Source organism: Camelus bactrianus, chromosome 20 (assembly GCF_048773025.1).
Source record: "Camelus bactrianus isolate YW-2024 breed Bactrian camel chromosome 20, ASM4877302v1, whole genome shotgun sequence".
In the NCBI taxonomy this organism is placed as follows: Eukaryota; Metazoa; Chordata; class Mammalia; order Artiodactyla; family Camelidae; genus Camelus; species Camelus bactrianus.
This window is the reverse complement of record NC_133558.1, coordinates 28,282,104-28,297,777: the sequence shown is the minus strand read 5'-3', so window position 1 is coordinate 28,297,777 and position 15,674 is coordinate 28,282,104. Positions and strand designations below refer to the sequence as shown.

Genomic DNA, 15,674 nt, shown 5'->3' with positions numbered 1-15,674 from the left:
ATTACATTTCAAAAGAGTCCATGGATTATTCGCAATTAGGGCCCACCAGGCAAGTTTTACAGCTGTTGCTCCACAGCTCCAAAGAAATATTAATGGATTTCAGAAAGCTGTTCTCCTAAGTAGGCCAAAACCCCTAAGAAACACAAATCTGACTGAAAGATCACCTACTAAAACTGAATTTATATACCCATGAAGAGTATAGGACATTGTAGACTTTTTAATGAAGCACTGACATTTATTGAGGGCCTACTAAGTGCCACCAGGCATTATTCTAGATACTTTATTACTATATTGTACCTTTTTGCATGAAACTTCATGTAGACCCATAGAATTGTGTTTAATTGTCCAGATTTTTTGCAGATAATGCTCCCAGTGGTTTCACTAATCTGCCTGAGGTCATCGGTCTAAAGGCTGGTGGGGGAACCCAGGCCTGGTTGACTCTGTAACTCACCCTCTCTTCAAGGCCCCAAAAGGATCCTGGGAACAAGCAGTCCCTGATGTTTCAATAGACTCAAAGTTCAGTGGTGTGGCATAGGCAGAGGGGACCACCCTCTAATTAGGGAAGACCTACTTTGAGAGTGCTAGTCATCAAATCTAATTTAAAATATGGGGGGGGGGGTGTCACGATATACTGGGACAGCAGTGGGGAGAATCTCAGATTTACCAGGTAACACCAAAATTGAAATCATTTAAAAATAAAACAAAAACAACTTCTTAATTTTTTTCCCATGTGGATAAAAGAACATTTTAAATAAGGTATATGCCTTTATACATAAAGTTTTAAGTTATGGTTTATAGAGACAGGATTTTTGTATTTGAATGCAAGATAAGGAAATCTTTAAAGAGGAAAATTCTTAAAATGGCTTGACTATATGCAAATAATTTGTGTTGCCTACAATTTAATTATGTACAATTAAATGGTCACTCCTATGGTTTCCATCTGTGTATGTGACCCACAAAGAAGGGCAACTGGACACAGAAAAAGAAAAAGATGTAATTATAATTGAAATGTTCTAGCATTGGGCCTCTAAACAAACAGGCCCAATGTCCACTTAACAAATGAAAGTGCAAATGTTTCTGTTTTCTTGTGTTCTTCCTCCAAATGTTCCCCTGGGTTGGTTGGCCATTCTCAGAGGGGGAGAATGCAAATGCTGGAGATTAACTGGTGATATGCATGATCAGATGTGTCCAGATCACAGAAATCTGAAATATACCCATTGAGTTAGCAAGTGCTCTAAACAGCATTTGTGAAACAAAACTTTTGAAGTTCTCAATGTGTATAAATAAGATACAGGTACATACTTTTATCTGTACCTATTGAGGTATTTATATTCTGAGGCTTAAATGCACTGGCTCTGTACTCAGACTGACCTGGGGTCAAATTCCACCTTTGTCACACACCAGGTGTGTGGCTCTGGGCAAGTCACTTCACCCCTCACAGCTTCAACTTCCTCATCTATAAAACGGGGATAATTATAGTGCTCACATCTGAGAGTTATTTTAAGGATTCAGGAACCAGTTCACAGAAAATATTTAGTATGGTGTCTGAAACATAATGAGAAGTCAGTACATTCAGCGAATATTCTTCCACCTCACTTTAGTTATGTGTCAGGTTGAACCACATAAAATCTTCCCATGTAAATTTCCAATAGTAATCACACATGATTCAACCAAATATATCTCACTTAGGTTCTCTCCTGGATAGGGAGCTCCTCAAGGGCGCTTTATTTTCTAAGGGCCTACCAGATTATTTTGTATATAATTAGCTTGCAGCCAATACTTGCAGAATAAAAGAAAAATAGCCCAGTCCACAGATGTATAAGAATACAAGGGATAAGTGTATCTCTACCTAGACACACACACACACACACACACACACACACACACACACACACACACACACACACATATAGAAAGCAAATAATACAGTAAGTTTCCCTAAACCACATAAAACCATTGCCCAGTTGATCCCAGGCAGTATTGCCTAATGACTTACAAGTTCTTCCTCTCTCTCTCATCAGTTAGAGCTTTATAATTGCCACTTTTTAGCCATGTGACCTTGGCCTATTTTTTTTTTTTTAACTTCTCTCACCTCAGTTTACTCATATGTAAGAAGAACGTGATAATACCTGTACCTCAGGTCAGTAGGGGGAGAGTTAAATGATCCGAGATACGCAAGTCCCTTGCTTTAGTGCCTGGTGTTACAGTGAATATTTAATAATAGTTGCCATTATTGTTGTGGTTAATACTATTATTAGAAATAATGTGGAATTGTTTTCAAAGCAATGGTAAATAAGCAATTGACTGGAGTGATTACAAATGTTTTCAATACCTTGCCTACATTATTATTTTATTTGATAGATGAACATAAACACTTTAAATCATCTTTGTAGAGACTAAGGTTATTCTAGTCATGACACATTTCAAGCTGGTTATTTTCCTTGACAGACTTAAAAAAAAAAATCTGAACTCCTACAAGCTTCTAGTACAAGGATAAGGAGTATAGCAGAACTGTTGGGGGAAAAAAAAGTCATCAGCACTCCCACTGGCCTTGCTGTCTCCCACATCCAGCCTGCTCCCCCACAGAGTGTGTGAGGGGGAGGACAGTCATCAGGTTAGGGGGACACCACGTGCCTCTGGAAGGCATGGCTGGGCGGCAGCCCTCACCAGCCCCCAGACCCCTGTGGGGCTCTGCCACAACTCCCAACCTCTCCTAAACAGAGCATCTTTCCACTCCACCAGGCCCAGGAGGATGGTTGATTGTAGAGGCAGCAGAAGAGGTCTCATAAGCTCAGAATTTGGTGAGCCTTCAAGATAGGATACCTATGCAGAAGGGCTTGCTCAATAAATGTCAGTGTCCATCCTGAAAATGAAACTACTAAGAAGTAAGACATCTGAGGAAGGGACCACCCCTAAAGGTGACTCATAAATACAAGTAGAGGACAAAGAAATAAGCAGGTACTAAGCAGGCACCAAGATATATCCTCAACACTGAAGGAAAAAAACTGAGGGAGTAGAGACACTGTATCACCTCCATGAGTATTTTGATCTCTAAAGAGCCACATTCTTATATGAGCACAGGAAAGTTAATCAGGCAACTTGAGAACTCAGGAAATACTCCTCAAACCATATAATTCTCTCTTTCCTAAATCTTCTAATTACTAGTGCCATTTCCCAGGTACTCTAACACTGAGCAAAGGTTCAAGTCCTTTTGTACCCCAAAAAAGTTTAGACATTTCCTTCACTGTAAATCATGCCAATCAATTAGCAGTTGGGTATATTGATCAGTCCCTTGTGAGTCACATTAACTTTAGTCAGGACTAAGACAATCAGCAGGTGTGCAATCAGAGCAAAGGACATATACTCTCTACATGTTTTAGGATCATCTATGATTCCCTCTTATTCTCTTACCTCCCTTAACCCATGTAACCCACCTCCAAAATCTCCCTCGAATCCAGCCTGTCTCCTCCACCAACTGCCTCACCTAAATGCAGGTCCTCATCTCTTGCTCGGCCTCCCACTTTTACTCCCCTCCAATTATTCTTCTGTCTAAATGACTACCAAAAAAAAAAAAATCACCTTTTAAAAACCCAGTGTTGGTCATATCATACCTCCATCAGCACCTCACTGCCTGGGGAAGCTTATTAGAAATACAGACTCCCAAGGCCAAACCCATCACTGGAGAAATGGAATTTTGGGGGAGAACTGAGGTCCTGATATTATTTGTATTTTCTAGTGTCATTAGCTCCACCTGCCCTCCCAGGTGCACCCCCCCAGCCGCTCCTCTCCCCGAACCCTGCAGTCCAATCACAGAGAATACCAGCCTGCAAACAAAGGTCTCCATTTGGGTATATACTTTTCCTTCTGCCTGGAATGCCCTTCTGCTTCTGGGGCAAACCCACCATTCCCACCATTCTCCAAGGTCCAGTTCAAATGCCAGCTCCTCCAGGAAGCCTTCCTCCATCCCCTACATCGGTGGCTTTCAAACATCTTTGCCTGAGACTCAATCTCAAGAGATTTCACATTACAATGCAATTATATAACTGAAACGAAGGTTTCAGAAAACAATATCTAAGCTCACTATGGAGGATGCAACTTGATCTATTTCATTTTACTATCCCATTTAAAAACATGCTGTTTGCCACCTTATAATGGATTTCATGATCCACTAATGGAGGCACTCCTCATTTGAAAAATACTGCTTAAAGTGAATAAGTGACTCCCTTCTCTATGCATGTAATACGTACTCTATTACACTATTTATAACAATCTACAGTAATGATCTGTTTACAGTCTGTCTTCACCCCCCATTTTCCTCCCCCAAATATGCACACACCACAAGGAAGTCAGCATATCTGGGCAGTTACCCAACCGTTGACAAATGCAGAAATTAGAATATTGGAGAAGGAATAATTTGATTGCTTTTGCTTGTGTCTAATTTTTTTTTTCCATTTCTGGTTATGGTTCACAGAATAGTCCATCAGCGTCTCCCAAGAGGCTGAGCCTGGAAATCATATTAGCTTCAACCCTTAAGTTAACAGCAATTAAAAAAAAAAAAAAAAAAAGCTGCTGTATTTCACTACAATTTAACCAAGGTGTAAATTTTTCTTCCTCTCAAAAACAAAAACCACGTATAGGCAAAACCAATCAGAAAATATTTTGTCGGGTTGCTAGCTTGCCAAGATAGTACAAATGTGGGCAAACAAATCTCTTACTTAGATACTTAAAGCAAATATTCAAAAACCTCAAAACCCTCCTTCCGTACCACTTCAGAAAGGAAACCTCCCCTCCCGCAGGGCGGGTGCAGATATAGAGGCCTTTCTATCTGTGCTGCCTAGAGCCCCACGTCTCACTAGGCTGTGCCCATCAACACAAGCACATGAAAAAAGTAGGGAAAAAACAAGAACAAAACCAAAAAGAAACCAGAGCAGCAAAAAGGAACCGCGGTAACGAACCCGGGCAGCAAGTTCCGGTGCGAACTGTACCTGCGATGGATGCGCGGGGGAGACAGCGGGCCGCAGGGGGAGGGCTCCCTTTTCTGCAGCACGTGGCTCCATAGACAGGAAACCTGCCTGCAACACCCCCCAACTCTGCGCACCGCTCATTTGCGGCATCGTCATTTGTGTGATGCTAATTTGCTCAGTGTCCTCCTAAACGTACTGAGATTCAGTGAAAATACGGTGTGGGCTGGGGGCGCTGGCCCTAAGACAGGCTGGGAGTGGAGGAGGGATGGCATCAAGTGTGGTGGAATGCTCTGGGGGCCAGGGGACGGAGCAGGCAACTCCGTCCAAGGAGAGCGGGGAAGACGAGTCACTTAAGAGCTGGGTTTTAAAGGATGAATAAAAGTTCTCCAAACCGTGAGGGGAAGGAGAGGAGAGAGCTCCAGGTGGAGGAACTTTAGGTAGGGGAGTCATTAATCAATATAAATTGGGGGGGGGGTACCTCCAGACAGATAGATGGTGAGGGGCTTTGTTGCTCATGGCCAAGAGCATGGATGATTCTTTAGGCTGCGTTTTCCACACTGCAGGTCACAATGTGACTGATTGCGAAATCTATGAGACTTGGACCGGCTTTCATAAAAACTGAAACTGCCTAGAATAGAAAATATCTAATACATCGTGGATAGTGAGGGTGTAAACTCTTTTGTGAAGTTTATTTCCATTATAAAGGTGTCTATGTACTGATTTGCAATGTAAAATGTATTTCTTACTGTGGTGGTGATTTAAAAATTTTCAGAAAAAAACAAAAACAAAACCAAAAATTCCATCTGGGCAAAAAGGGGCCTCACTTAAGGGGAGTGGTAGAACGCATGTCTAGCATTCATGAGGTCCTGGGTTCGATCCCCAGTACCTTCAGTAAAAACAAATAAATAAACCTAATTACCACCCCCCCACACCAAATAAAATAAAGTAAAAAGGGGATTCACTTGAGGATGGTTAACTGCTATGAGCAGATCTAAATTTTATTAGGATAAGTGTGGCGGCTCAGGGGACACAGTGGTGGTGTTTTTATAAGTCTTCCCACTACCATCGTGAGCTCCTCAAGGACAAGAACTCTGTGTCACACAGCTGTCCATTCCTAGCACCTGGCACACAAGTAGGCACTAAATACATGTTTGTTGATTGAATATGATAACTAATCTTCAAGATAATTCCCAAAGAGCCTCATCTCTTGGCATTCTTGCCTTTGTGTATCCTCCTCCCATGCTATACCAAGCTTGGTCTGTGTGACCAATGGAATAGGACAGAAGTGATTATCATTTGTGAGGTTAGGTTATAAAAGGCTGCAGCTTCCATTTTAGGGGCTCTTTCTGGAACACTGGAGGGGAAGTCAGATGCCTCGTCCTAAGGATACCCAACCTATGCAGAGACAGGGAGACCCACAGAGCCAGGAAATGAGGTCTCCAGCCAACAGCCAGTGAGGAAAGGAGGCTTTCTCTGGGTCATGGAAGCAGATCACCCCCCCAGCCCACCCTTCACAGGATTACAGCCCCAGGGCACAGCTGGACTACAGTCTCATGAGAAACCCTGAGGCAGAAACATTCATGGAAGCTGTTCCTGGGTTCTGAACCCACAGAACTGTATTATAATAAGCACTTGTTTTAAGCTGGTAAGTCTTGGAGTACTTTGTTATACAGCAAAAGACAACTAGTACACTGAATTATTCATGAAGTCTAGAAGAGCTGAACGAGAACACCAGTATCCTAGAGTTATCCAGTGTTTACTATAATTGTTTTTTCTCAAAGAATCCATCTTATCACATTTTCTGTATGACTTGATTAGGGAGAGTCTCCCTACCCAACCTGGACCAACTGGATTCTCCCCTCTAGTATTAGTACTTGAGACACAGAAACTGGGTCAGCTGTGAGGAACAGACTGTGAGTCTGGAAAGACCAAGGGTCAAGGCCACCATTTTGGAGCAGTTATAATGGGGCCCATGCAAGTGGATAGGAACAGAAAGGCCAACGTGTCTGGAGGAAGAAGAAAGTAGATTCCCAGGGGGCATGGAAGAAGGGGAGAGGAGAGGAGAAAGTGCCTGACGATATTCTAAGCCCCATGAGGTCTGGTTGCCTTTCTAGTATTTGGGCTGGAAGATTCCTCTTCCTTATAATTATTTCCCATTTGACTTGCTTATCGATGTGTGAGTTCCCTGTCTTGCAACCAAAGATCCTCGAATGCACCTCCAGCCAGCCTCTCTCCAGTGCTGGCAGAGGAGCAGTTCCTCCTGCTGTGGCAGGTCGAGGATCTCTCCAGAAAAGAGGAACAACTCGCCAGAGCCGAAGCTGTATTACTTCTGCTGTGTAAAAGCGGCTACAGATGGAGTAAAAAGTCCTTTCAGATCATCCAACTCCTTTTGCCTTAACTCCATTTTCACTGAATAATCCTTTGATTATTAATGTACTTCAATTTAAAAAGCTGTCTTCTGGCCAGCTGACCTAATCATTCGAGTGGTTGGGTAGGTTCATGCCCATTATAAATTCACAGACTGGCTTTCAAATACAAATCATTCTTGAATAACCTCCATTTCATTTCCACTGCCCTCGGTCAAGCCCTGTCATTTATCCAATAACCCGCTGCAGCAGTCTCCCCATGGCACTCGCCCAGCTCCAATCCATCCTCTTCAACTCCTCTTCCTAAACCACAAAGAATCCCATGCTGTACTCCCTGCTCAAAACCTCCGATGGTCCCAGTGTCTTCAGAAAGACTATGGGCTCCAGCCGGTCTTCCACCTCACCCCTCGGCACTCATCTGGACTCCTTGCCCGAGGGCATTGCTCCAAGTTCCTCAAATGCAACTGGTGCCCACCCGGCTCTGCTCCTCTTCCCATTGCTGGCATCCCTCTCCTCTGGGTACTGCCCTTGCCTGCTTACTTCCCCTCATTCCTCTCTGTCCTCCGCCTCCCTCAACCCTTTGTACTTCCACAGAACTTCCTATCTCCTTTATGACACTCCCTGCAGTCAACTTGACTTATAGCTCATTGTCTTCTTGTCTATCCCTGGATCGAGAGCCTCAAGGAGACCAGGACTGTGCTTTGTTCATGTCCATTTTCTCCTCACCCCAGGGCCAAATAAAGCATCCTGCATCAATACTTTAACATTTATTTAGTGTCTTCTGTACCCAGGCACCTGGCTGCTGTTGGAGGTAGCAGGCACTCAACAAATGGCTACTGAGTTGATGACAGTCAGTCAGGGTCGCGCGGACAAGTTTCCCCTGGGTCTAATGATGTTCAGGTGAGGTGACCACCTAGCCTCTGCACGTGCAGAGCTGAGAGCAGTGCTGGACTCCTGGTGACACCCACAGTGCAGCAATGAATGAATGAATCTCAGCCTAACTTTTTTTTTTTTTTAATAAAAGCAAAGTGCAATTTCTCACATCCTGATGAACATGCTGCTCCCCTTTTCTTTTCTTTCCCCACTCTTTCTACAATTGCTATTATGACTCACAGGCACATGACAGAATGCAAGCTTTAGGTCAACAACTACTGGAGAATGGGAATGGGGTAGCCTCCCCACCCCCGCACAGTTATCTGGTTGATACGTTTTAGAAGAAGGGCATGTGGGTCAACCCACAAGTGACTTTACTGTAGTTCTTTCAAAAGAGTCAGCATCTACATATGAAGGCAGAGGCAGAATCTGGTCCTGATTTGCTCACTGACAATCTCTGTCCTGTCCCCAACTCTTCTTGTGGGAATGCCTTGGTCCTGGGCAGACCTGAGACAGACAACCCAGAGTCCTAAAGACACACAGAGTTATGAACAGAGAACTTAACACAGTCATTCCTAAAGCAAAGGATCAAGAAGTACTGGAATTAATAAGCAAAAGACAAACAAACAAAAATATACCCATTGCATATGTTTTTTCCTCTTTTTAAATAAAAATGAAGATGTCTATGCACTAAATTTCCATCTTGCAGAGGCTATGTACTAAATGAATACTGCTTCAAATCAATGCTTACAAATCAAGGCCACAGGTTCTAAAAAGGCAGCAAAGCATACTGCCCAGACCCCGGACAGCCTCCAGCGCTACCTACACGGCAGCAGGACACGCCAGCCTGGAGAACGCGGGGACACCGTCAGCGGCTTTGGCCTTCTGGGGAATCACACCTTTGTGAAGAGCCTATCTTTCTTGGTAAATCTTCCCATCCCAAGTTCCACTCATTCTTCGGACAAACTTTTTATTACTTTAAGAGAGTTAAGCTCTTAAGACAAAGAGTAGAGAAAACAGCATGCTATGTTGAAATGCTGATGGTGGCCAGGGGCGCGGCTCCCTCACAAGCTAAATCACTGTCCCTGTCTACAGGTCTCCTAAGATGTGCTGGGATTTGTACAGTCTATAATGAAAAAGAGTGTGAAAAGGAATATATATATATGTACAACTGAATCACTGTGCTGTACACCAGAAATCAACACAACACTGTAAACTTACTGTACTTCAATTAAATATATATATATGAAGAAATACCAGTGTTATCCTGATAAATTGGCAAAAACTGAAAAGTGTTGGTTAAAGTGAGAAAAACCAATATTCTGATATACCATGTGAGGAAGTATAAGTCAGAATAGCTTGTGGGGGAATGCCAATTCGCCACAGTCTATTAAATTTTACACTGGGCATATTACTTCTCAGGTGAGCAAATCTATTTCTTGTTGTCTAGTCTAGCAAACACCTACACATGTTTCACAGGAAATATGTTCAGGGTTATCCATTACAGCCTTGCTTGTAATAGTAAAGTCATTGGAAACATCATAAATGTCTATCCATTAAATGATTAAATGTAAAAAAAAGGAAAAGAAAAAAGGGGAAAAAAAGATGTGCTTTTTTTGTGCCCCTGCAAATTTCGACATGTCCTGGATCACTGGGTCCCTCCCAGAGAGCAGACCTCACATGGGTCAGAGCTGCACGGGCCTTACACTGTACCTCCCACCACACACTCACATTCCTGAACTTTATGTGCCACTGTGCCCTCGTCCAAAGTGGCATCTTTCACTTTCTGTAAGCAAACTTCCATTATCTTTATAAACAGAAGGAGGAGAAAGCAGCTGCAGCACAAACTGGTTCCCATTTGACAAGACAGTCCCAGGAACTGGCCTGACGGCCGTATTTCCCATCGCTATTGTATCTCAAGGACACAAAAGAGTCCCTTTATCCACATCACCAAGCACGTCTGAGCACCGTACGTGCAAGCGTCATTCACCAAACCATTTTTCCCAAACTTCTGTGACCATAACCTATAAAAAGAAATACATTTTATCCTGCAAGTCGTGTATATGTATATGTAAAATATATACATATAATATAAATTTGTTCATGCAATACAGTGCATCTGAGATTTTCTATTCTATTTTATTCCTTTTGTCATTAAAAACAAAATGTAGACCTCGATCCACTAAGTGGACTTCATAACCTTATCGGGTGGAAACCTGCGGTTTGAAAATAGTCATTTGTAATATTTCACAGAATAGTGGTGTCTTGTAGAAAATAATGAAATCCTATCTAAGGAAGAAAACCTTTAAACTTCAAGGCAGAAGAGTTGAAGAGGAATAAATGTTTTGCTTCTTCTTTAACTTTCAATTGCCAGGACACTTGAAAAGCATCTGATCTCAATAAATGAGCATTTCTACAAAAGCCTTTAAACTATCTCAAAACCTTGTGGGTCACTATTCCCCTTACACTGAAGAAGAAAAACCCTGAGGTTGCAAAGGTATATCCCCCTATCTGTATTAAAAATTCGCATCTGTTTGGGAATCAAAATAGGCTGTATCTTTTAAAGAATCTTAAAATTGTTATGCCTTCAAATTATTACCCTCCTGGCAAGGTTACCACGAAGATTAAATGAGATAATAGGAGGGAAGTGCCAGGTTCTTGGATTATCTTTTCCTGCCTGTGCCTGAACTCTGTGTGCCCTGGGGGCTCACTCACCTGCTCTTCAGAGCAACACAGGACAGCCGGTTCCTCAAGTTGCTTCCTGGCTCCATGGATAAGAATAAATATCATTACAAACTAGGATTCTAGAGTGCCTGAGCTGAGTATTTCATTTATTCCTCCGACAGATAATTATTGTGAGCCTTCGCTGCCAGGCATGATGCCCTATGCAGGGGCGATGGGGGGCGAAAAATAGTAGACTCACCACAGCCCTCGTGTAGCCACAGTCAAGTAAGAGCTTAAAGTCTGTGAAAATACTATGCATTCTATGAACGTTACACAGCATGCCTCTGTTCTACATTCCTCACCTGTAAAGTGAGGTAAGATCGGATCAGCATTTCTCAAAACTGACCATCTCGAAAAGGCTTTCACAAAAGAAACTTCAAAAAAAAAAAAAAAAAAAAAGGAAGAAACAAGGAAAAAGAATATGAACTCACAATACAATTCTTTAAACAGAATGAATAGTCATTTTAAAAAAATCATTACATATCCTTATTCTTTCCTTTTACTATAAGCCAGTTTTTGTCCTGGAATTTAAGAATCCCTCAGGGCTCACGCAGCTCTGACTTTCTAATAATGTTTGGTTTTCCTTTGCAGCACTATTTACATGTAAATTCTGCCCAAATATCCCCCAGAATTGCAGAAAGCCAGAGACCTGTTCCTAGGGGAATCAGTAAAAGGTCCTTTCTGAGAAAGTCATAGCACACCCAGCAAATTGTGGTTCCACCTCTTACCCCGAGGGCTGGGCAGAGCACAGGGACAAAGGTCCCAGGGCTGGAAGCAGAAAGGCACAAAAGTTGAGGGTCTCCTTCAGGTCTGGCCCAATACACGGTTCTTTCCCACATGTTACTTTATTTAACATCACAAGCATCCCAAGGGAAATAAATCTTTTTCTTTATCCCCACTTTTCAGTTGGAGGAAACTGAGCTCAGAGAGGTTAAGTATCATGCCAAACATCACACAGCTAGTAATCAGAATTTAAACTCAGATCTGTCTACTTATTGCCACCACCATACTGTGCTGCCAGGAGGAGGCATCAGAGAAAGAACAGACAGAAAGAACAGACACAGAAAGGCTTTAAGAGATTTATGTGCCTTTTGACAAGAAAGGAATTTGAAACTACGTTCAAAAGACAATTCACACTGTCAGTAAGAATGTAAATTGGTGCAGTCACTGGAAAACAGTATGGAGGTGCCTCAAAAACTAAAAATAGAACTCCCATAGAATGACCCAGCAATCCCACTCCTGGGTATAGATCTGGAAAAAGCAAAATATTAATTTGAAAAGATACATGCACTCAAATGATGTTCATAGCAGCATTTTTACCATAGCCAAGATATGGAAGCAACCTAAGTGTTAATCAACAGATGAATGGATAAAGAAGATGTAATGCACACACACATGCACACGCACACACACATGTGCAAGCAATTGAATACTACCCAGCCATTAAAAAGAATGAAATTTTGCCATTTGCAACATGGATGAACTCGGTGGGTTTTATGCTTAGTAAAATAAGTCAGACAGAGAAAGACAAATACTGTATGATATCACTTAAATGTGGAATCTAAAAAATAAAACAAACTAGTGAATATAGCAAAACAGAAACAGAATAACAGATACAGAGAACAAACTAGTGGTTACCAGTGGGAAGAGGTAAGAGGGGAGGGCCAAGACAGGGATAGGGGATTAAGAGGCACGAACTACTATGTATAAAATAAATAAGCTATAGGGATATATTACACAGCACAGGGAATATAGCCCATATTTTATAATAACTATAAATGGAGTACAACCTTTAAAAACTGTGAATTACTATGTTGCACGCTGGAAATTCATACAATATTTATCTTGGAGCCAGCAGCTGATGCACCTTGTTAACTTGGCCTCTCTCCTGATCAGCTCAACAAATATCCTCCTCCTGCGCCTGGACTCCTTCCATCCCTTACCTAGAAATGAGGATGGTAAGCCCCCGGACTCACTTCTAGGAGAGGTCTTGCTTCCAGCCCAACTCTTCATCCATTAATCTACTGAACAAGCCTTTATTAACGTATACCAGGTGCTATGCTAGGCATACGGTGTGGAATAAAACACATCCCCGGTTAGAGAAGCCCAAACTGCAGACTAGATGGCTGCACATATACAGTCAGGATACCGACTTCACAAGCTGATAAACACTCACCCAGAGCCAATGGATGGAAGAATCCAGATAGGCTTCCTGGAGGAAGAGATGTGTAAAACAGGTCTTATTTGAGACAAGTGCCCTGTCATGTGGATAAGAAAAAACACAGGATTGCGGGCAGCAGAACAAGGGAGTAAGCAGCAGGTCCCACATGGGCCCACCAGCTCTCTCCAAACCTGCTCATCTTGCACCAAGCTCACTACAGACCCAGCTCCCCGAGCTGGAACCTTCCACAACTATTTGCCCTCCTGTATCCCTTACTTCCGGTGAATCACGGAGTCCTGTCTAGTCTCCTTCTACATCTCTCAGCCGTGGCCCCTTCCTCTCTCTCCTCACTGCCATCCCCACAGCCCAGCACCATCATTTGTCCTTGGCTTCTGCAACAGCCTCCAAACTGACATCAGTTCACTTCTGCTCCACGTGAATCCATTCTGCACAGAGCATCTAGATTGAGCATTTGTTAAAGGGGGAAAAAAAGGAGTAGGTGGGTGGGAGTCATCTGATGCTGTCATTATCCTGCTTAAATCCTGCACTAGCTCCCGGTGCCTTCACAATTACGACAAAAGTTCCCAACAGGACTTACAAGACCCTCAGTGGTCTGGCCTCTGCTCACCTCCCTAACTTCTTCTCTGATCGTCAGTTCGTCTAATGCAGTGGCTGCCAACCCTGGTTGCCCAGTACAACCACCTGGGGAGTTTAAAAAACACCAGTGTCGTGCCCACTCCCTGGCATTCTGACTGAATTACTTGAGGCAAGGCCCTGGGCATCAGGAGGCCGCAAAGCTCCCCACGTGACACTAACGCGCAGTCCCCACTGAGGACGTTGCTCTAACACATCTAACGGGCTTGCCACGTGCACCCTGTCTCTGTGGCTAGAGGCACTGGAGCTCTCTTGGCTTGAGGCCAGGGACTTTTGGTCTGTTTTGTTCACTGCACTATTTCCAACATCTAGAACAGTGGTTGGAACACAGTTGGTGCTCCGTGAATATTAGTAGAAAGAAATGAATGAATGAGTGACTCTGCTTTCTCCCTTCACCTGGTTAGATTTCACTCGTTCTTTAAGATCCAGCTTAGATTTCCTGAAAGATGCTCCCTCCCCTGATTCTCCTATTCTGGGTTAGGTGATCCTGTGTGTGCTCAGCACCCAAGATTTCTCCCATTACAGTACACATCACACCACCTTGTAGTGGTCTGCATCTGCACTGAGCCTGTAAGCTCTGAGGGAGCCCTGTGGGTGTGTTCGTCAGGATAGTACCTCCATCTCCTAGCGAAGCGCCCAGCAGAGTCAGTGCTGATTTAATGATTGCAGCACAAATACACGGAAGTGAGTGAGCATGAGTGTGGATGTAACAGCAGAGTATGGGGTGGCTGGAGTGAAGGCGATGGTGAGGCTCGCTAGGCACAGGTGGTGAAGGGCCTGGCATCCACACCAAAGACTATGAACAGTAACAGATGATAGGGAGCTGGCAGAACTTTTAGGTAAAGTGACACAGTCAGCTTGAATTTTAGGGCAATAAGTGTCTGAGGCATGGAGGACTGGGGAGCTCAGGGAAGCACAGGGGGAGGGGGCCAGATGGGGGTCTAGAGCAAGAGCCCAAGGAGGAGATGAGGAAGGGGGTTAAGGCCTGAAGAGAGAGAGCCAGCCGAGACAGAGAGAGAGGGAGAGGGAGGGAGGGAGAGACAGAGAGAATGAATTAACAGTATTTGTAGCCTGGGTGGACCAGTGAGGGTGAACGAGTCTCTGTGGATGACTCTGATTTCCTGCTTGGAAGACTCCAGATGTGGTTCGCAAGGGTGATCAGATGCAGTATCATGATCAGACAGGTTGGACTCAGGAACCTGACTGCCTCCATTCAGATCTCAGCTCCACCACTCACTAGCTCTCGGTCCTGAGGAAGTCACCTTCACCTCTTCCGTTCTTCCTCTGTTCAATGGGGATGACAAGTAGTGCGTGCAAACAGCACAGGGATGTTGTGAAGGCTGAATGAGGTAATACGTGGAGATTCTCAGCCACTGCCAGGCACAAAAGGGCACGTGGTAAATCACATAGAAGAGTTAGCAAAACCATTTATCTACAGCATGGTGGGTTATCAGCAAAGAGGGCTGCCCACAGTTCCTTCCATCCTCTGAGCCTGTGCTTCACCCACTGAGAGGTGGAGTCCTGAATCTGGGAGGCCCTTGTGATTTGCTTTCACCAAACAAATGCACTAGAAGTGAGACTGTACCAATTCTGGCCCAAGACTTAAGAGGCCTGGTGGCATTTACTTTTGCCCCTTTGGACGCCAGCCACCATGCAAAGCTGGAGCGCGATTACTGAAAGCTTAATTTAGGGGGTCTTGACCAGCATTTTGAAATGCAATAAAAAAGAACAGAAAATAGCATCACTGTACAGCATAAGAGAATTTTCTGTTTCTTAAAGCTTCTGTTTAAATTACAGTGCTTCTGTTACTATAAGTTGAGGTCAAAAGGTTTGTGTATGTTAGAAAACTTTCATAATAAGAAGTTAAGACAACATCACCACCATAGAGAACGTGTCCTTCTCTCCATCTACTGCAAACCCTCCCACCTGTGT

General features: G+C 43.5%; 1 protein-coding gene across 1 annotated transcript in view; it reads right to left on the bottom strand.

The window, feature by feature from the left end:
* Positions 1-15,674, bottom strand: part of BICRAL (BICRA like chromatin remodeling complex associated protein) — an 80,389-nt gene extending 64,715 nt beyond the window's left edge. The window contains exon 1 of the mRNA XM_074348749.1: positions 13,104-15,674. The gene's annotated coding sequence lies outside the window, so the exon portion shown is untranslated. The remainder of the gene's footprint in view (positions 1-13,103) is intronic.